The sequence below is a fragment of the Oncorhynchus kisutch genome, linkage group LG20, assembly GCF_002021735.2.
Source record: "Oncorhynchus kisutch isolate 150728-3 linkage group LG20, Okis_V2, whole genome shotgun sequence".
Lineage (NCBI taxonomy): Eukaryota > Metazoa > Chordata > Actinopteri > Salmoniformes > Salmonidae > Oncorhynchus > Oncorhynchus kisutch.
The window spans coordinates 8,205,330-8,211,590 of record NC_034193.2 but is presented as its reverse complement, the minus strand read 5'-3'; positions in this window follow the sequence as shown (position 1 = coordinate 8,211,590).

Here is a 6,261-nt window from a genome sequence, read left to right as displayed (position 1 = left end):
ATCTGTCCTGTTGTAGGTCCTGCTCAGTCTTTGTCCAGCAGGAGCTGTTGACAACAGAAATAATCACATTTTTCTCCATTTATACTTCTATTGCTTTGAATGACTTTCCATTCCACAGGCAAGTGTTGTTTGTCTCTCCAGACAAGAACATTGTTGTTTATCGGTCACTGTCAGGCAAACATTTGAGAGGACAGAAAAAGAACACAATGCTAGCTTAGCACAACAATCATCTACCAATGTTCTGGTATGTATTAGATCGAATTCTATTCAGTACCTACGTTTTGTGTTCGTGGTAACATCTCCATGGAATACTGAACCAGACAGAATGTTTCAAATTGAGGTTGTTTCAACAGTCCTGCTTGTTATACATCTCTCAACTCTCTGACACAACTCCTGAGGTTCATTGATATATGTAAAGCAGAGAGACACAGGTGTCAACTGTATGTCCTTGGTTCCTGTTGGCTTTGAATGTGAATTACCGGTACACATTACGTAAGACTAACTAAAGACGATGCTGTATTTTTTTGTCTTCCACATTAAAAAACAAATGGTTCTATAAAGAGCCAAATAAGGATCATTTGGCTTGTAGCTATAGTATAACCTTTTTTGGTGCTATATCCCTAGTCAAAATATCCTACAGGATTTTTCCAATAGAATTCTATAGAATTCTCACAATCCTATAGAATTTTGTGACACCTGCATCAGAATCCTTTTGGAATTCCATTGAACTACTTTTTTCCTATTGGAAATTTAAAAAAAATTATCCTATTGGATTCTAGCAGTCCTATAGGATATCGTGTCACCTGTATCAGAATCCTATTGGAATTCTATTGAACACATTTTTTCCTATTGAGAATCAAAAACAATCCTATTGGACCTTATAGGATATCGTGTCAACTCTGTCAGAATCCTATTGGAATTCCATTGAACTATTTAAAAAAAAAAATAATTAGCCCAATGTCAAAACCCTATTCTGATGTGTTCAAATCAATTATCAATAAACAGTTTGTGATGTATTGAAAACATAAACATGTACTACCCACACATACATGTCCCACAATAGTAACCATACTACAAGCACCTTGTAAACTGCATATGCACCAAAAACCAATTGGCAATTAATCAATCCTATTGATAAAGGGGGAAATTAGGTTGTATGCGCTGTTGAAACTAACACAACTCAAAAACCACATGGAAACTTAATATTGTTTGCATCACTCATTAGAAGAAAACCTTGCATTATGATTTTTGGGGTGGCCAAAACGGAAAGAGAAACGCAAAACTTTCTGTTAATCACTCATATTGATATCATGTTGAAATCAATAGAACGAGAGGGAGGAGTCGGGTTGCTCGTCCTGTTATAACTAACCTTACTAAAAAAAACATCTAAGCATAACATGTATATCACTGGTTAGAGGACAATTTGCTAAAGTCAATCATCAAAATTCTAGAATGTCGGCTGGAAGTTTTGGGAGGCGAAACGCGGAAGGGAACAAATCAGTTGCTTTGTTATTTAACGATAACGAATCACAATCCGTCATACTTAAAGCAACAGTGACGAGGGTTGGCTGTTATTTGAGTGATAGTTTGACTCTCAAATCCATGTCTAGGTGTGAGGCCAGCAACTTTTATACAGAGAACACCCCAAATTTTTCCTGCCATTTGAGCTTGAAAATTATAGTAGAATTCTATGTCCTAAAACCGCTTGCACATATGACAAAACCAAAGATATTGATCTGTTTTTAAGCAATCGATTTTGTGTCGTTGTGATTACTATAAATGTTTATACTAATATCACTAATCTGTGTAATTACACTCGATTAGATGTGGTCAAAATATGAGGTTGTGTAATAAAGTAACACATACTGTCCACATGCAGGAAATGAAAGCAAAAAATCTTAAATAATCTAATATGTAGCTTTATTGCACAATCTCACAGCTAAATATGGCACATAAACCTGAACATTTATGTTAAACTGCAATCAAGATTAAAGACCACTAAACTGAGGAACTTTCTTTCTCCCATGTCTCCCCAGAGCTCAATCTCCATCTCTTTGCCTAATCCAATAGGAAAATCAGATTTTGGAACCAGTCCTATTGGGCTCCTATACGATTCTATTCATGGATTACATGTTTCCTCACAGTATTGTTTTGAATGTTAATGCGTCCTCAACAAGCACGGATTAAGATTGGATCAAAACTGCATTACAGTGGCTTGGAAATATAATGACATTCAGAATTAGGCAAATAATTTGCAAGACAACCTTTTGTCATCATTTTGATGTTGCCAGATTGACTTCTAGGGATTGCTAGCTATTTTTGTAAAATTTTGCGAGCTAATGACAACATTGCCATCTGTCTAAAGGTAATTTGATGACATGATAATACTGGCAATGTCACGACTTCCGCCGAAGTTGGCTCCCCTGCCTGTTCGGGCGGTGCTCGGCGGTCGTCGTCACCGACCTACTAGCCGCCACCGATCCCTTTTTCGTTTGACTTATTAGTTTCACCTGTGTTTCTGTTGTTTGGTTTAATGAGCTCCCCTATATTTAGTAGGTAGACCCGCCTTTGTTTTGGATTGTCTTAATGTTACGTGTGTGCATGTTAGTTAGTGGTGTATTTTCTTCTCTTCAACTTGGCACCCTGTGGTTTTTGGGTTGTCTCGTTGTATGTTCGCGCCCTGTATTTGTTGGGCTTATTATTTTGTGTGCCTTAGTAAATGTACTTAACCCCAGTGGAACTCTCTCTGCATCTGATTCCTGCACCCACCTAGTCCCGCGTGACAGGCAAAGTTGTTGCCTACTGAATATTTGACTAGCAATGCCATCATATTTCCAGGCACTATAGTGTAATTTAGGGTGTGTTTGTAAATTCACTCTGGAGTGCCAGAGTGAGCTCTGAGTGCGCTCTGGGCATTAGTAAATTCAGAGCAGATTGTCCATTCATAAATTAAGAGGACTAGGGTTGATCTGAGCATTCTAACCCAACAATGGCAGTCAAGCACCCAAGATAACTGACTGAAGTTGGCTACCTAACCACAAGGCTACCTGTCACCCCAATGTCACATGTTTTTTAGGCTCTTAAACAAATGTGGTTTCTACTAACAATTGAGATGTACAAACTATGGCATAAGGCAATACATCATTTCAATTAAGACATTAATGAGCAAGCTAGGATGGACGAAGTCAACATAACTATTTGTTCAGCACTTTTGAAATGTACAGTGACAGAATTCAGAACATTGGCCGTTCTTACAGTGTTCTCCCTGTACACCAAGTCAGAACCGTAGGATAAATAAAGGTGGCATATAAGCAGACAATTGACAATAAAAGAGAGACGCACACTCTAGGAGCTCTGATGCAAAAATGTAATACCAACGTTTCGACAGCCAAGCTGTCTTCATCAGGGTATAATCACAAACACTGCGGGATGACTCGTTTATATAGTGTCAAAAGACACAGGTGTCTGTAATCATGGCCAAGAGTGGCCTAATATCATTGGTTAATAATCAAATATTAAAATGTCATACAAAGAACAGCATACAAACAACAAATGGATAGCATACGATCATAGATTAATTTGACTACACAAGTTTACAAACAATTACAATGACTGTGCCTTTGGCTTCTGGACAACAAAATCAAGTTGATACTGTACACAAACCAGTTAAACAGGAGAGAAATGATGTGAAACTTTTTTGGTTGCTAGCTTTGCTGTTTTTGTTGGCTGCTTCCTGCTGCTCCCCTCTCTCTGACTACTCACTACAGCCTGCGTCTGAGTTGCCTAGCAACGAGTCTCTGCTCTGGTTTGCTCCCGGCTCACTCTGAAGGTACGAAAGCTACTTTTTAACTCTAAACTCACTCTACATTACTATTTTTTGATTTTGCTGTGACTCTTATGTGGATGAAGTAAAACAATATATTTGTTGTTCTGATGTGAGGAGCATCCAGATGCTGCACTTGATGCATTTATGAAATTGCTTCTTCCAATTATTGATAAACGTGCACCTGTTAGAACTGTTAAGGCTCCATGGATTGATGAGGAATTGAAAAATGGTTGAAAGAGATGGGGCAAAAGGAGTGGCTAATAAGTCTGGCTGCACATCTGACTGGCTGACTTAGAGCAAATTGAGAAACTATGTGACAAAACTCAACCAATAAAAAGCCAAGATCAATGATATAAAGATTGATGGAAAAAAAACTTTGGAGTACTGAAAGTATGGGCAGAAAGACAAATTCAACATCTTTTATCGAATCAGAGGGCTTATTTATCCCAAAACCATTTGATGTTACAAATTATTTTAATGATAAATTCATTGGCAAAGTAGGCCAAGTTAGGCAGGAAATGTCAACAACGAACAGTGAGCCATCATGTACATGCACAAAAAATATAAAAAATGATGAAAGAAAAGCATTGCAAGTTTAAATTTGGTAAAGTTAGTGTGGGAGAGGTGGAAAAGTAATTGCTATGATCAATAAAGACAAACCTTCTGGCATTGACAACATAGATGGAAAGCTACTGAGGATGGTAGCTGACTGTGGCCACTCCTATCTGTCATAATGCATCTTTAATCTAAGTCTATTGGAAGGTGTTGGTCTTTAGGCCTGGAGGGAAGCCATAGTCATTCCGCTTCCCAAGAATGGTGAAGCCGGCTTGGATCAGTTGAAACGCATTCTCTGGAGTGATGAATCACGCTTCACCATCTGGCAGTCCTATGGACAGATTTGGGTTTGGAGTATGCCAGGAGATTGCTACCTGCCCGAGTGCATAGTGCCAACTGTAAAGTTTGGTGGAGGAGGAATAATGGTCTGAGGCTGTTTTTCATGGTTCGGGCCCCTTAGATCCAGTGAAGGAAAATCGTAATGTTACTCTGTAAAATTCTAAACGATCCTGTGCTTCCAACTTTGTGGCAACAGTTTGGGGAAGACCCTTTCCTGTTTCAGCATGACAGTGACCCCGTGCACAAGGCGAGGTCCATACAGAAAGGGTTTGTCGAGATCGGTGTGGAAGAACTTGAATGGCCTGCACAGAGCCCTGACCTCAAACCCATTGAACACCTTTCGGATGAATTGGAACCCCGACTGCGAGCCAGGCCTAATCAATCAACATCAGTGCCTGACCTCACTCATGCTCTTGTGGCTGAATGGAAGCAAGTCCCCACAACAATGTTCCAACATCTAGTGGAAAGCCTTCCCAGAAGAGTGGAAGCTGTTATTCTGTAGCAGCAAAGGGGGGGACCAACTCCATATCACTGCCCATGATTATGGAATGAGATGTTCAATGAGCAGGTGTCCCGATGACCCAGATTCGTCCGTCGGACTGCCAGATGGTGAAGCTGCCTATATTGCAAATGAATACAAATGGAGTCTTATTAACTATTTATCTAAATAACTAAAACTTGTATAGACTTTAGCAGAATTTGGGCAGTTATAATTGCATGACAAATAGCCGGAGAACTGAAAATCAATATTCCTAATCAGTCATTAAGATAGAAAAATATAACTGAGGCCAAGGAATATGACCTTTTTATCCAAATACAATTATTGGATTATATATTATCGGAGTGGGGTTCAGGCTCAGCTCTTAGACTGACGAGCAGAGGGCTATCCTACGAAGCAGGTTTCAGGTGTTATCGAGTTAACTTTCGTCATCTCTTGAGTTCAACTCTGAATAACCGATCATGCAGAAGTGTCTCACCTTTTAGCCAGGTACATTTCTATGGCAACGAATCCTTCAGAAGGAACCTGCTCTGGGGCTAACTCACACCTAACTCCACTTACCCTGAATGAAATTACTGATCCGTGAGTTGAGGACCATTGAAATCAGATTCCCTCCCTCTTGCAAAGATTGCGTCATCATCCCCTTCATTTGAGGCAGACGACTGATTCAATATTTTATCAATCATTTTTTTTGTGTGTTAAAATATATCACATTACACATTTAGTAATGACAATGCATTTCAACTTCACACAATGTGGTACTTGTGCATTGATAAAGAACACCAAGCACACCACAGACGCACCAAGCACACCAAGCACACCAAGCACACCACAGACAGCATTAAAGATGAGTAATAAAATAAAGATGACGCTTCTAAAAGACTATTTCAAACTGTTGAATTTGCAAGATAACTTTTCTTTCATTTTGATTTCAACACACATCAAAATGTGGTACTGACTCACCCGAGGATTGATATTTCCGCATTTTGCACAATGAAGAAGTCTGCGTTTTGACTAGCCTTGTGCAACATGCACGCACAGT